The 15,914-nt window shown below is 50.0% G+C and overlaps 1 pseudogene across 1 annotated transcript; it reads left to right on the top strand.

Annotated features, from left to right (window-relative positions):
* Positions 1 to 4,540: 4,540 nt before the first annotated feature.
* On the top strand, positions 4,541 to 15,363 carry Tmem181c-ps (transmembrane protein 181C, pseudogene; annotated as a pseudogene). The gene is made up of 9 exons (NR_028305.2): positions 4,541 to 4,920; positions 5,087 to 5,374; positions 6,301 to 6,358; positions 7,829 to 7,931; positions 8,338 to 8,389; positions 10,150 to 10,232; positions 11,316 to 11,405; positions 11,647 to 11,713; positions 12,440 to 15,363. The product of NR_028305.2 is annotated as a transmembrane protein 181C, pseudogene (transcript).
* Positions 15,364 to 15,914: the final 551 nt, after the last annotated feature.

The raw sequence follows: 15,914 nt of genomic DNA, 5'->3' as shown, positions 1-15,914 counted from the left end.
ATGTTGCCGTCTCATGGAAGGTGTGCTGGTGTGTGCTGACATTGAATGTGCCTGGTCCTGGTTCCACTGAGTCCTTAGCTACACCTGTGACTGTCAGTCGCAGCAGAGAGGGGAGGAGCTTAGCTTCGCTGGGTATGTGAACCACACACTTTGGCAGGGCAGGCAGCCAGTACTGAGGAGGTGGGAAGCCACTCAAGAAAAGAAAGTTAATCCCAGGGTGACTCTGGGGTGACTCCTGCTTTGGCTTGGGGGATGGGTTAGTGAAAGAAGGACTCCTATCCAGATAACGGAGCAATGTTGAAGGTCCTTGTGGCAGGGTTGGAGCAGAGCTGTGATGGAGAATGGTCTCAGACCTTTGTAGGCTGCACAGCCACGTGCCAGGGTGAGGTTTTGCTACATAGTAGGGCCCCAAGTCATCCTGAAGGACTGAGCAGGGGACTCAGTAGACTGCAAAGCATCCACATCTGCCACCCACAGCCTTGGCTTCTGTTGTGGGGAGGAGAGGCATAAGGGAAGGAGATCTGTGTAGAAAACAGCAAGCTGAAAGTGAAGAGAAGCAGCTATGGTACACACTCTGTCTGGTCACAGCGCTGCATAGGGAGCCCAAGACATGTAGACTGTGATGCTTGTGTGGTGGCTAAGCCTGCGACTCCTGTGCAGTAGAGATTACCGACTGGCCAGGCTGGTGTTCCTGCAAAGTTAACTTTTCTATGCAGGTGATGTATTCAGTTGTCTGCTGGAGATTGATTCCGATCACTGTAAGTCCCATTGGGTGCTTGCTTTCTAGGAACCATCCTTGGTTGGCAGCTGCTGGCGTTCTCTGAGCTTTTGGCAGCGAGTTCTCCCATTCAGCTCATCTGTTGTTGAAATGATTCGCTCCGGGCTGTGGGTGGCAGGGGTCCTCTTCACTTGCTTTTGTGACGTGGACCTCCTCCTTTCAGAAATGTGCAGAAATCATCGTGGCCCACCTTGGCTACCTGAATTACACACAGTACAGGGTTACTGTGGGGTTTGAGCACCTGAACCAGCCCATCAAGGATATGAACTTCACGGTGAGTGTGCCGTGCAGCCAGCGGCCAGCTTCTGTGACTCCCTTGTTAGGTGGTTTGATGCATCAGGGTCTCGTACAGTTTATCTCGGAAAACCAGCTTAAGTGTGTAGAACTCAAGAATCGCTTAATCAAACAGCCCGGACACTGGAGAAGCCAGGGTGCGCTCAGCCAGCCAGCCATCCCACGCTTAGCTAGCTGCCTGTGATTTAAGGCTGCAGATTCCGTCCTCACATACTTTACTTATTTTAGGAGAGAGAGTCTTCCCACACTCAGATCTTACACACAAGTCTGTTTCTTTGCATGTAGATATTGGTGTTTTCTAGTGAAGGTTGACTTTTGATAGAAAATTAATAATTCAGATGATAATTTATCTGCTAGATTCACCACTTAAAACCATTTCAATAAATGTTGATACTTAAGATTTTGGATCTGTTCTTCAGTATAGAAGTAAAATTTGTTACAACATGTGAAACAGAAGGAAGCAGCATTTTAACCTCCTCGGTAATTGTTACTAATCGTTGGGCACTCTGTCATCCTGTCTTGCCCAAGCCCTCACCATGGGAGAACTGTTTCTGGTAGTCAGGTGTCGCCCCTTCGGGTGCAGATCTGCCTCTTGGTGTCTTGCGCACAGGCGTGCTCACACAGACACTGTCTGACCCCATCCCCACCCCTGCATTTCCCGTTTCAGTGGAAGACATACAACCCTGCGTTTTCCCGGCTGGAGATCTGGTTCCGCTTCGTGTTTGTGGTGCTCACCTTCATCGTGATTGTGAGTAGCGTTTGCCTGAGGGGCTCTGCCGCGGTCACTGAGGGTGGTGCTGCTCTCTGCCAGCTCCAAACTCGGAGCCCTGCTGGGGCTCCCAGTGTGGGCTGACTGGGGCTCTGTGCTGCAAAGAGTGAATGAGGTGTCATTCTGTGCTCTCTCCTGTGTAGTGTGAGAGTCATTGCTGACCACTGGTGTCCAGTGAATTCCCACCCCTGTAAACACCACGTAGCCCTCATAGAAGGGAGCTGCCCTTGTTGGAGTGACAGTCTCAGTGCAGACGTGGCTTTCTTTTGTCCTGAACAGTTGAGTCTTTGGGCTTTTGAAAGCTTGCAGAGATACGATTCTGCAAATGCAAGCTTTTGGTTCATTTGGGACCTGAAGTCTGTGCCCACACTCACTTTGAAGAAACTGGCAGAGCATAGAAGGGTCCTGAGAAAGCCTAGCCGTAAAGACAGAGCGTGCTACTCGGTGGCTGATGGCACCGTTCCGCTGTCAGCTGCTCTGCACTTGGTGCTGACGGGGAATGTAGCATTAGGTCTGTATGGCGTGTGGAGATGGCCTCTCCAGCTGCATGGTGTGTTAGAGACCCACCGTGGAGACCAGCACATAGGCATGTGGCAAAGGTGTAGGAAGTGTGGTAGAAAAAGGGCCCTGGACCCTTGACTGGAGGCCATGGAGAATGTAGTGGACCACTGGCCTCCCTCATAGCAAGTCTCACAGAATTTTTTGTTTTGTTTTGTTTTTGGTTTTTCGAGACAGGATTTCTCTGTATAGCCCCAGCTGTCCTGGTGTCCCAGAACTCATTCTGTAGATCAGTCTGACCTAGAACTCAGAAATCTGCCTGCCTCTGCCTCCCAAGTACTGGGATTAAAGGCGAGCGCCACCACTGCATGGCTTTTTTTTTTTTTTTTTTTTTTGAGAACTACCTGGTGTCTGGATTCTCCTAGGGCCTAAAGATTGATGCACACAGCCTTAAATATGTTCTTAAATGGGGAAGAGGCCTGAATCTCAGTAGAAAACAGCACACAGGCCAGGAAATTAGTAGTTTATGTTAGATGACAGGGAAAAAGGATAACAGCCCTAGATATAACACACTGTACAGTGTGTGAGAGCTGTTTAGAGAACTTTCTCCCAAGGGCTCTACACACACATGGAGGTGTTTGAGAGAATACTTGCCTCTGGGTGGCATGACTTTGCCTCTCGGCCCAAGCCGAAATGCAAGGGTGCGACCCCTGTCACCCGTGGCCACACGCAGCAATCATATTTTTTTTTTTTTGTTTTGGCTGTCACTGTCACTGATGGGACCACGTTAGTCATTTTAAGCAGTGACTGGCCCAATGGATCCTGCCTGGTACCTCCCTGACTGGGTGAGACTCACCCTGCAGGCAGTCAGTGGCTGTTTGCTTTGCAGTGCCTGTTTGTACATTCCCTGCGTGCTACGCTCTCTGGTCGAGTCAACTGGACAAGCCGAGAGGCTTAAAAGTCACTCATGAGGCAAAAGAGTTTCAAGGAAGCTCTCCTCCTGGAGTCTAGCGTTCCCTACCCATACAGCAATCTTTCATTCCCGCGTTCCATCCCCGCGTTAGTCTAGTGTATGGATCCACGTGCTCTCTTTCAATATTTTCCTATCATAAGTGCCTTTTAAGATTGAATTCTGACATAGCTAAAGCCGTCCGCCAGTGTTCCAACAGTCCTAGTTCATCCTTAGCAAGACCTTGGGCTTGGAATTCAGTACTGCCCCTGGTATTACACTATCTCTTTGAGTAAAAGTTAGGTCACTGCCCTTCACAGGAATTTACCATCACTAAGGAAGAAAGAAGTTTCTGACCGTAGGAGAAACCAGAATAGATATTTAGAATTATAGCTGAGTTACACCTATATACAGGAATTTACAATGGTTTAGGAAGTAGATCGGGCTGTGGTTTTAGAGTATTGCATTATTCATGAGATGGTTAGCTAGAACGGAACTCCCTAGTTAGAACCATGACTTGGGTGTGAAAGCCCTTGCCCTAGGAGTGAAAAGTTCTCACACCTGGCTTCTAAGACTATAGCTGACCTTAGATAGGGCTGACTCTGTCTCAATTATTTTATTGCCCAGTTCCTGCCAGTCTTTGCGTTTTCATTCCTCTGTTCTGTGTAAGAGTCATTAAGCATCCGGTTACCTCATTTGTACCTTGTGGGTATGTCACCCAACTTCCTTATTGTCTTCTGCATAAAAAGTCTGATGTTCGATTTGACAAATTACATTCAGATTCCACACAAACTCTCCTGCGTGTGTGTCTGTCTGTCATTCATCCACGCTTTGCCCACCTGCGTCGAGAGACCCCGTTCCACGCAGACACAGGGACCCAGAAGGTCAGCGGCACCTGCGCAAGTTCTCCATGAGGGACTGGGGCATCGAGCAGAAGTGGATGTCTGTCCTCCTGGCCCTGCTGCTGCTCTACAATGGTGGGTGCCGTCTTTATCTCCAATCTTTCCCCGCTTGGATTGTGAGCTGGCAGGCATTGTAAATAGTGGCCTGGTCCCAGAGTCCCCAGGAGTGCCCGAGGGGAGTCCCTGGGGGAGTATGTCGTGGTGCTCTTCCTGGGCCCCATGTCACACAGGCCACTGCAGATGGTTGGATCCTGAAGAGACACGAAGCTGCAGGCTCAGCAGTCTTGGAACTTGGCTGAGGTGCCCGTGCTCTGTCTCTTCCTCTGTCCCCATTCCAAAAGGCCCTTGCTGCAGTGCAGGAGATTCTCGGGCTGCAGCAGGAGCTGACGCAGGGGCAGATGGCTCTCCGCTAGGATCACTGTTGCAATCTGTTCTGTGCCTTTCAGACATTCAGAAAACAAAATGCTTTGCTACCTGCCCTTGAGCTCTGACCAGGGGAAATCTTGATATTGAGCCCTAAGCTTGAGAGTGGCCGGGGGCTCTGCTGTTTAGCAGCCTCCTCCGGTGGTCTTGACAGCGTTCCGCCTTCTCCCTTCCAGACCCTTTCTTCCCACTCTCCTTCTTGGTGAATAGCTGGTTCCCGGGGATGCTGGACGACTTCTTCCAGTCTCTGTTCCTGTGTGCCCTGCTGCTCTTCTGGCTGTGCGTGTATCATGGGATACGGGTCCAGGTAAGCAGACAGACAGAGCTTCAGAATATGGTCCCACGAGATGGTCTCTGGCCCACGCTGCAGAGCAGGGACAAGATGTGTGGAAGCGTTTGGGGTTTCTGCATGTCTGTTAGAATAAGACACTGTTTGCTGTATATCTTACTTTTTCCCTACTGTTTGTTTTTAGGGAGAGAGAAAATGTTTAACTTTCTATTTGCCTAAGTTCTTCATTGTTGGACTGCTGTGGCTGGCTTCTGTCACGCTGGGAATATGGCAGACATGAGTAACACAACGCTTCTGGGTGTGAAACGTCAGCCCTGGAAAGTGCTGACAACAGAGGGCAGGCTGAATCTGCCTGCCCTGCCATCTCACCCAATTGACAGCTTCTGCCCAGCATAGTCACATAACTGGATCCAAGGAATTGGACTTGGCTTGTGTGGCTTGCAGTAAAAGGGTCTTCTAGCCTAAGTAGAAGGTGAGAACGCCTGTGTCATCGTAACCTTCTTCAGCAAGAAATGACTCGGTTTGCTGGGACAGCAGACATGCTGCGATCCCCTCATGCACCTCAGACACTCTGATCCTTGCAGAGCTTCAGGCTTGACCCTGCTTAGAGTCACGTGACCCTGCTTAGACTGCCGTGATCCTAGTTAGACCCACATCCCTTTCTGTGACTAACTGCTTCCAGGCCTGTGTAGCACTGCCCAGCTCCTCAGAGACCCTGCTCAGCCCCTGATCAGCGTGGTTGGTCTGTGGCTTTTCATGCGTCTTTCGTGCCACCGTGGCCTGATGCATTCTGCAGCATCCCTGCCACATGCCACTTACTTCCCTGAAGCTCAGGTCCCATGCCAATGCTAATTCTGACATTTAAGCTCATGCACTTTATAGTTACTTATTATCTATTTGGCTTGCTTTGCCTTCATCTATCTCACATGTCTGGGTATGCCATTGAAATAGCCCCTGGGGCTGGAGAGATGGCTCCGTTAAGCGTACTCTTCCAGAGGACTCAAGTGTACTCCCAGCTCCCATGTCAGGCGGCTTAGAACCACCTATGACTCCTCTAGGGGAGCCTACAGCTCTGGGCTCCACCGTCACCTGCACTCATGTGCACACAGCACTCACAGAAACACAATGAGCAAAAGATAAGCCTTAGCTACATAAGGCATAAATAACCCTGCCCCTTCGCCACACTGATGAGCATGGACACAGTAGGCATGTTCCCTTGCCAGCTTAGTGCTGGATGCTTTCTCAGTGTATAATACAGGATTGCTATTTTAAAATCCTCCAGTGGTTGTACCAAGTGCTATACAAGCAAAAAAACAAATGAAAAACCCAAGTTGGGGAAAGTGTGAAGTGTAGAGTAAGTGCTCTTATTAATCTGTATTTTCAACATCATCCTTTTAGATTTAATGAATTAAATGATCCCATGTACCAGTATCGGGTTGACACCGGAAACTTTCAGGTAAGCAGTATCCGTGAAGACTCCAGACAGACATGCTGATCTTCTTTGATGAAGTGCCTGGTTTAGCTTCTAAATGGCTGTTGAGATAGGAATATAGAATGTTCAGGAGTGGGATATAGGCTGGGGAGACAGCTCACTTGCTCAAGTCCTTGCCACACAGGCATGAGGACCTCACCAGTGAGGGTGATAGACTGAGGGCGAACACTGGTCTCGCTAGGTACTGGGGAACCAGAGGAGGAAGACTCCGGGGTGAGGGGCCAGAGCGGGGTGTCCTAGGAGGAGCTTAGCTCAGAAAGGGGCGTCAGTACTGCGGGGTGGGGAGCTTGGAGCCAGCTGTAGGCAGGGCAGAGCTTCAACGGGGTTTTCTGGGTGGAGGCTGGGTTGAGGAAGAGTCAGTGAAAGTCCAACGTTTAGAGGAATTGGTGGTTACAGACTGGTCTGCTCTTGCCTTTGTGTTTGTCTGGCCTGGTTCATCATTTCTGTGGGAAACTGAGGCAGGAAGGAAGGCTACAGAGTTAGGAGCTAGACTGCAAGGGTAGACAGCCCAGGCCACTACAGGTCCAACTGGAGACTAAGCCCCTTACGTTTCTTCATCTGTGAAATGGGGGCAGTAATGGAATCTCTTTCATCACACAAGGGATGTAGAGCTCTTGGCCAAATGTCGCAGACAGGACTTCATCCTGAATTGTCAGCAAGCCCTTCCCTTCCCAGCCAGGCCATCTGCGATATAGCTTCAAGGGCCTCAGAACAGGGGGTAGCCCACACCCTTTACTGAAGGATACTGCAGGGATCAAAGACTGCCAGGGTGCTGGGAACAGCTGTCCTGCCCCTCCCCGCGATGAGGAAACAACCAGACTGAGGGTTGTTCTACAGCAGGGGCTGAACCCTGCTCTTTGACCTGCAGTCGCAATCTCGATGCTGTGACCATGAGAGAGCGGCTCTGCTTCAGAGAGATCAGGAAAGGTGTAGACACTCCTACCCACGGGAGCCTCATAGGCAGGGGGGCTCAGTGAGGAGGACATACATCATCTGGAACCTGCTCTCACCAGAGCCACTGACCTCTGACCCTCAGCAAGGGATTTCCCACCCTCCGACTGGAAGGGAATGCTCATTCCAGCCCCTCCTTTCTCAGGAACTCTGAGGCCCAGAACAGTCAAAGACTTGTATGAGGACCAGCTGGGTCCAGCCCTCGTTGGCGTGACCTTTGTCCTCAGTAGCACAAGGGTCAGGCCCCACCCCAGGCAAAGTCATCAGCCGCTAGCAATTGCTCAGCACACTCTGGCCTTGGGTTCTATTAGGCCAGGCACCTGTGCTTGTGTCTATGTGATCGTGACATGAGGTGCCCTGTTGAGGGGCCCTTCCTGATGCTGTGGCAGTGTGGGTGACCCAAGGCTCTGGGTCGATTGCTGTGGGGGTGCTAGAGGACACACGAAAGCCTAGTCTCAACCTCACCCACCTCCTTTTTTCCAGGGCATGAAGGTCTTCTTCATGGTGGTGGCCGCTGTGTACATTTTATACCTTCTATTCTTGATAGTGCGAGCATGCTCTGAGCTCCGTCATATGCCTTACGTGGGTGAGTGCCATGCTGGGAAGCATAGGGCACCAGGGGCCACACCCCCAGAAGCCCTTGGCCCTAGGAAGCCAAGAGATTCCTCAAGAAGGATTAGCAGTGTTGAAAGAAACCTTTAGAGTAGAATTCAGTGCCCCTGGTGCCACAGAGCTACGTGAGCTGCCCGGGACCTGTAAGGATCATTAATAACAATGTCCTTCACCGGGGCGAGCCACATGATTGAGAGGCCTTCGCCAGAAACCACTGTGTTGGCCCTGCTGTACGGAGCCTTTCCCAGCCACAGTAGAACAGACTTAGAGCATGCAAGGGTGAGGGCCTGCCCAGGGGTGGATTGGTTTTTGTTTTTGATTTTGTTTTTGTGTGTCAAACTCTGAGGTGAAGTGGAATTTGCATCTTCTTCTTTTTTCAGATCTCAGGTTAAAGTTTTTGACTGCATTGACCTTTGTAGTGCTAGTTATTAGGTAAGACTTCACTGTAGGAGGGTGTGTGTGTGTGTGGGGGGGGTTCATGTATGTGTGCGCCTGCGTGTGCTTGGGTGTGCGTGCATGTGTGCGTATCTGGATGTGCACGCATTATGTGTCTGGGTGTGTATTCATGTGTGTGGGTGTGCTTGGGTGTGCGTGCATGTGTGCGTATCTGGATGTGCACGCATTATGTGTCTGGGTGTGTATTCATGTGTGTGGGTGTGCTTGGGTGTGCGTGCATGTGTGTGTCTGGAGCCAGAGGGTTAACATGAGTATCTTCCTTTTCCATTTTCCATGTTTAATGTTAACTAATGTGTGTGTTGGGATGGTACAAATGTATGTGGAGGTCAGAGGAGAAGGTGCAGAAGTAAGTTCTCTGCTCGCTCCTCCATGTGTGATCCAGGGACAGCTCTCAGGTAGTCAGGCTTGGCCACAGGCATTGTAACCTGCTGAGCTATTTTGTTAGCTCAGCTCTCTGTCTTTCTCTGGACCCGGAGCTCACTAATAGGTTAGGCTGGCTATCCGACAGTCTCTGTGTCTGCATGCCCCAGCTCACTTCCCAATGCTTACAGATGCCCTCTGCCACTCCCACGCTCCCAGCTTTTACCTACGTGCCAGGCACCTGAACTCACGTCCTCGAGGTGACATGATGGGCCTCAAGCCTCTCCACAGCCCCGGGACTTCATGATGATTTAACACTTCATTTCCTTTCTCCCTGTTATCTCCTTGCATGGAGTTAATTCAGGGTGTTTGTGGCCACACATATCCACAAAGTCAGAGCGCTGGTGTCTTAGGGTTTTGTTGCTGTGATTAGACACCATGACCACTACAACTCTTACAAAGGAAAACCTTTAGCTGGGGCTGGCTTACAGTTCTGAGGTCTAGCAGCATGGCAGCATGCGGCAGATGTGATACAGGAGAAGGAGCTGAGAGTTGTACATCTGGGGCCACAGGCATCAGGAAAAGAACTGTGTACCACTGAGCCTGGGCTTCCTCTAACAAGGTCACACCTAATAATGCCACTCCCTATGGGCCAGTCATCAAAACATGTGAGTCAATGGGGCCACAGCTCCTGATCAGTTATACAACAGCCGGATGGTGCTGGTGCACGCCTTTAATCCCCGCACTCCGGAGGCAGAGGCAGGTTGATCTGAGTTCGAGGCCAGCCTGGTATACAGAGCAAGCTCCAAGACAGCCAGGGCTACACAGAGAAACCCTGTCTCAGGGGGTGTGGGGAGGAAGCTATAATGGCCTCGGTTACAAACGTTCCATCATAAGTGCCCAGGCGTGTGAGGCATGTTAACCCACATTTACCCAAACCCTGCACATTTACAGTCAACTGCATCACGGAAGCATAGCCTGCAAAGTTTCCTGAAGGGTGCATGTGCCTAGAGACCTTTTTGGTGCTGAGGACAGGGCCCTGTGTGAGCAGTCAGCAGGCATCAAGGGGAAGCCACTGTTGGGACAGGTGGCAGCCATCCACAAAGCCCTCCCCCAGGCAGTGTTTGCTGGACTATGTTCTAAGACACAACTTGGTTAGTCTTGATCTCTACTCCCTAAAAGCTAAAGCTGCCCAGCAGAGGCCTACGCTCCTCTTTGGTTGCATTGGTTTTTTTGTTTTGCTTTTCCCTGGAGCAAAAATGACTGGGGGTGGGGTGTCAAATAGTGTGTCTATAGAAGCATAGAAGTTTCCTGTTAAGTCTTGCTGAGGTAAGCCCTTCTGTGTTTCTACATGGTGGCTCCCTCTTCTCTTTCAGCATCGTCATCCTCTACCTACGGTTTGGAGCACAAGTGTTGCAGGACAACTTCGTAGCAGAACTGTCGGCTCACTACCAGAACTATATCCTTGTCTCGGAGAGCTGGGCCTTGGAGCCACACTGTGTTCATGGCTAGCACCTTAGCCTTAGACATTTATGAGGATATCAGTCAGTCCCTTTTGACCTGTGCTCAGCAGGCCTCAAGCATGGCTTGCCCTCCTTCTTGGCTTCCTGTTGGCCCTGGGAAAGGTGAGTTTCATCCGTCCTCCTTCTGAGGTAGGAGACTGACACACAGCAGGGCTGAGTCACTGCACAGCCTGAATCCAAAAGGATGACCACACTAGACCATTCTCTGCCCTCCTTCTTGGCTTCCTGTTGGCCCTGGGAAAGGTGAGTTTCATCCGTCCTCCTTCTGAGGTAGGAGACTGACACACAGCAGGGCTGAGTCACTGCACAGCCTGAATCCAAAAGGATGACCACACTAGACCATTCTCGGTGCTCTGCTGCTTGCTTCTTGTGGGCAGTCCTGAGAAACTGAACAGTTGCAGATTCAAATCCCCAGTCAGTCCAGAGCTGTTGACTCCCTTAGACAGACAGACAGACAGACATCCCGAGCGCACACCGAGGACCAGCCAGGGATTGGAGTCCTGGGTGCTGAGAGCACCTTCTAAGCTTCATTCAGGTGTAGCCAGGTGCCAGCATCGCCATGGTGTCAGCTTGAGTCTGTGGGAAAGCTCATACAGTGCTGAAGCTCTAGTTCCGCTGTGCCCACATCCGGTCCATAGCTTGTTGCTCTTGCCGTCCCTGTCTGAGGTCAGGCTGAGGGACAGCAGCTGTGTTGGGATGAACGGGGCTTCTGTTGTGTCCCTTGTGACTGAGCTCCAGCTGTCAGGTGCTCGGGGGTCTGTGTGTGGAAGAGGTGAGGACACTTCAGGTTTGCATTTCTTATGTCAGCAGACCTCAATCCCTCCTGTCCTTCAGGAGTCATAAACCTATATGGCACCAAGCCCCTGAGGCCCCTTATGGCACCTGGCCATGAGCTGGAGCTGCGGCGTCCTGGTATCTGGGCTGGACCCCCATCTGGTTTATCCTGGAAAGGGCTGTAGGGAATGGGAGGCAAAGGGCTTGTGTGTCCAAACCCATGCTTCTCCCTTGACCGTCAACACCAGCTGAATTCCTGTCTTTCTATGGCCTGTTGAACTTTTACTTGTACACGCTGGCCTTTGTGTACTCTCCGTCGAAGAATGCCCTGTACGGTAAGTCACCATGGCTCTGGGTCGCATTGGCTCAGGTGTTCCCCAGGTGCAGGGCACTGTGACTCACTGTGCCTTCTGTTAGGACAGAGGCAAAAGGCAGCTAAATGGTGTTTGGAACCATAGTATCGCAATCTCACAGAATGCCTCGGCCAAGTCCAGACGGGGCTTGGGATCCATCAGACTCCCACCTAGACTAATAACACAAAATGCTGTCATTAAAAAGGCTTTTGTTGTCTTTCAGAGTCCCAGCTGAAGGATAACCCTGCGTTTTCCATGTTGAACGACTCTGACGATGACGTGATTTACGGGTAAGTCGCCGCCACCTCCCGCAGCCCGCCTGGCTCTGCATGCGTCCTCACTCGCAGTATTTGAAAGCTGTCTCCATGGCAGTAGACTGTTAATGGCTTAGTTTTGTGTCCCTTGTGTGGATTTAGTAGCATTCCGTTTTGCAGAATGCATGCAGGGTGTGGTAACTACAGAACTATTCTGGGGTGCTGAGAGTCAAGTTGGAGAGAGTGGGCTTTTAGTTGACCCTAAGAGGGAGACCATGAGGTGAGTTCCAGGATAGCTGTCGGTATGACGGCAGAGAGGCAGCCAAGGGCTACAAGATGGTGGCTGTAGTGACTTACGCATGAGCACCCACATAAAATGCCAGGTTCTGAGCCGGGTGTGGTCGTATATGCCTTTAATCCCAGCACTTAGGAAACAGAAGCAGGTGGATCTTCATGAGTTCAAGGCCAGCCAAGGCTACATAGTGAGACCCTGACTCATAAAACAGCACAAGCCAGACCCCCGTGGTGCATGCCTGTAACCCCAGCACTGGGGAGGTGGGAACAGAAGGCTTCTAGGCCTCCCAGGCAGCCACCCCAGCAGAATCAGTGAGCTCCAGGTCCTGTGAGAAACCCTGTCTCAAACCCTGAGGAGGTGAGCCATTGAGGAAGACACCGATGTTGACCTCTGACTTCCACACGCATGTGCATGTACAGAGAAGAGCTGCCAGAGTGGCCGAGGGTCACAGGTCTCTTTTGCCACAGGAGTGACTATGAAGAAATGCCCCTGCAGAACGGCCAGGCCATCCGTGCCAAGTGCAGGGAAGAGTCGGACAGTGACTGAGCCCCGGGCAGCAGATGGGACAGCAGGGGGCCAGAGGCCTGCCTGAGTGACACATTCTGGCCCCTTCTATCTGTTTGTGTCTGGACTCCTCTGTAAGCAAAGGTTTCCTGTTCCTTATTTATTTACATATTTTTAAAAGAAAACCCAAATGGATTGAAATGTGGGGCGGAGTTTGCTTTGGGGCCAGCCCCACTATTTAAGAAGAGGGGCTGCCTGGTAGAGAATTCAAAGGCATATCCTGTACACCGACATCAGGTGCGATGGAGCCCGTATGCAGTCATGAGGAGAAGTTACCCATTTTTAATAAAAAGAATTATATACTTTTTCTTTCCTTTTAAAAAAGCAATTGAGTCTGTGGGAGGCCTGACGATCAAGGTCCCAGCGTGGCAGTGATGACTCTTTCCTCTCTGTGGCACCGTTCTTGAGTGCCCTACCCTCAAGGGAAGTCTAAGCTGTGCCTGCCTCAGGTGGGCGGTCTGCCTCCGTCTTCTCCAGCACATGGTGGGGTCAGTATGCTCACTCAGGCATCTGCAGTGAGACTTTGATTGTGTTTGATGAGCCACATTCAATATCATTTTCAGGAATGGCAAGTGGCCAGGTTCCCGTCCATCATTGCCACCCCCCACCCCCAGCAGAATTGCCATCGAAGTTGAGTCCAGAGTGGGCTGATAGCCTGGAGGAAGCCCAGGCAGCTACAGGCCAGTAGCGCTGTGGGCAAGGTCCTGTGTCATGGTGCTTTTCAAGGGTCTGTGTACAGTTAGGATTGGGTCTCCCTGTGCTGGAGGTGGAAAACGAGGAGGCCCTTCCGACCAAAATTTCTGCATCTTCACTGAGTGTGAACCCCCGGAGAGCTCTATTATTATTATTATTTTTTTTAATCAAAGCTACATAAAATACAACTGTATTAGAAATACTTTATTGCCAGAAAGACTTTCTGTTTTAATTAGGAACTAAAGTAAAGAGAAAGTAAGACATTTTGAATGGCTATAGAGACAGCTGCAGATGAAGGGACTCGCCCCAAGGTTGTTCTGGGTTTGGAGTGTGGATGTCACCCACACTGAAGTTCAGCATTGGAAGTCCTCAGGGCCACCGCCTTCCTTCCCGCTCCTCAGTTTCCCCACACAGCGTCTCTGCGAAGACCTGGTAAAGGTAGCATCCTGCCTGCCTCTGTCTTGGCAAATCCAGAGGCCCAGTTCCGGTACATCCCTCTTCTGTCCCCTTCGTCTGTGCACCGACTCAGATTTCCGCTCTGAGCTGCAGGTTACTGTCCGTGTGGGCCGGACTCCAGGGTGGAAGACATTCTTCAGTCTGCCTGTCTTCTTAAACTTCATACTTTAATATGGATTCCATGTGCATTTTTTTTTAAAAACAAAACAACTTGTAACTATGAACATTGGAATGGAAACTCATTGCGAGGGTAACGGGTTTACATGAGTTTGCACTTGCTGTGATCACTGAGTCTGTTGGGGAAGATACCAGAATATCTTATGTTAACAGCCCTTCCCTTCCAGTGGAGCCCTGCAGCTGCCATCTTATGGACGCTGACTCGTACTGATCCCAAGATGTTCTAATATGTGAGAGTTTACATGTCTTCATCATTATAAATAAGTCTCCATGGTTTATAACACTATGTATCAGTCAGTGTAAGATATTTTAAGCATTTAGGTACAGACTTCAGAACTTTTAAAAACTGCCCTATAGAATAATTATAAACTGATCCTAGTGTCCGTAAAACTAAGGGAATATTTTTTTGCTGTTGAAATATGAATTATAAAGCAGCACTCCTAGGGTCGTGTGCATCCTGTATTAGATGCTGTGCAAAGCTCTGCTTACAGAACTAAGACTTCGTGTGTAGGCAGCAGCTCAGGGGTGAGGTTAAAACACTAAACTCCGCCAGGACTTTTGATAGTCACCAGAAGACTGTTTTGTTCTGAGGGGATTAAAATTTTGTAAACTTAAATTATAAGTTCAAAGGGCTGACTTAGTTCTTTCAGGGTAACGGTTTGAATCCTCCTGTCTTTGGGGTATTTTTTATATTGGTCCAATCCAGGGGAACCTGGAAGGTGACGGCTCCCTGATTCCCGGTGAGAGCTTCATTTTCCCTGTGGGTAGTAAATCTGCTTTATTGTCATTCATTGCAGCAGTGATTTGGTGCCTTCAAGCCCCATTTGAAAGGCTAGAGAAGAGGGTATGTAAACTTACATCCGAGGCTCGTGAGGCGCTTGCTCTCTGTACAGTTAGACTGAAGTAAGCTTAGGTATGTAAAGCCATCCTGCAGATGGGCAGTTTATAAAGCAAATCTCGCCAGCCTCAAGTGCTGAACCATTGAAGGCACAGTTAGGATAAACAGGTTCAAATATGGTTACTAATCTTTATAGGAAAAACACAAGCACCCACAAAAGAGAGAACTAAGTCCCTCCATGAGGAACAGATATGAGGCTTGATAAGTATTATATATTTGAGCGTTTGCCTTAGTGATTAGATTTTTGGGGGTTGGGGGAGATGTGGCTCTTTTTTTTTTTTTCAGGCCAAAGGAAAATGGATGTCGTCAGAAGCCTTGCTGAATGTTTCTCTTGGTGGCTCGGGTGCTGCTAGGTGCTACCATTCTGTGATCTGTCCTGTGACACAGAACAGGTTAATTCCATTGTATGACAGAGGGATTGTCTGCTCCTGAAAACTACCTTTTTACAAATGTCTGTAAATATCTGTTAAATAAAAACACTAGCCTCTAAGTCCAGAAGGAACACGGTTTGACCATCAGTGCACCAGTGTTGTCTGAGCAGTCAGTCAAGGAATAAATGCTTATTTATGAAAAACTCAATAAAAGTCACATTTTGAGATTTTGTATGAGACTTTTTGTTGCTGTGACCGAAATCTGATGAAAAACCTCACAGGAGAGAGTCACTTTAGCTCACCGGTCCATGGCTGGCTCCCTCCACCATGAGCCCAGGATGAGGTACACAGTGCCTACAGTGTGTGGCCAAGTCACTCACCTCCTGGTAGCCAGGACTCAAAGCAGAATGACGGGAAGGGGCCAGAAAAAGGCAGAGACCCTCACCCACTAGGGATACTTGCAGTATCCTGCTTCCTTCAGCACGCTCCACCTCCAAGTTCCCAGATCCTCCCCAAATGTCACTGCCAGATGAAGAGCAAGTGTTTGACACACACCTTGCCCGAGTTGCCATCTCAGTTGAACCGTTCATTGCGAGCTGCAGGCCGGCCGCAACAGGGTTTTACTGCTGTGAACAGACACCATGACCAAGGCAACTCTTATAAGGACAACATTTAATTGGGGCTGGCTTACAGGTTCAGAGGTTCAGTCCATTATCATCAAGGCAGGAGCATGGCAGCATCCAAGCAGGCATGGTGCAAGCAGAGCTGAGAGTTCTACATCTT

This window comes from Mus musculus, chromosome 17 (assembly GCF_000001635.26).
Source record: "Mus musculus strain C57BL/6J chromosome 17, GRCm38.p6 C57BL/6J".
NCBI lineage: Eukaryota > Metazoa > Chordata > Mammalia > Rodentia > Muridae > Mus > Mus musculus.
Note: the sequence above shows the minus strand (reverse complement) of the source record. Positions and strands in the feature narration are given on the sequence as shown.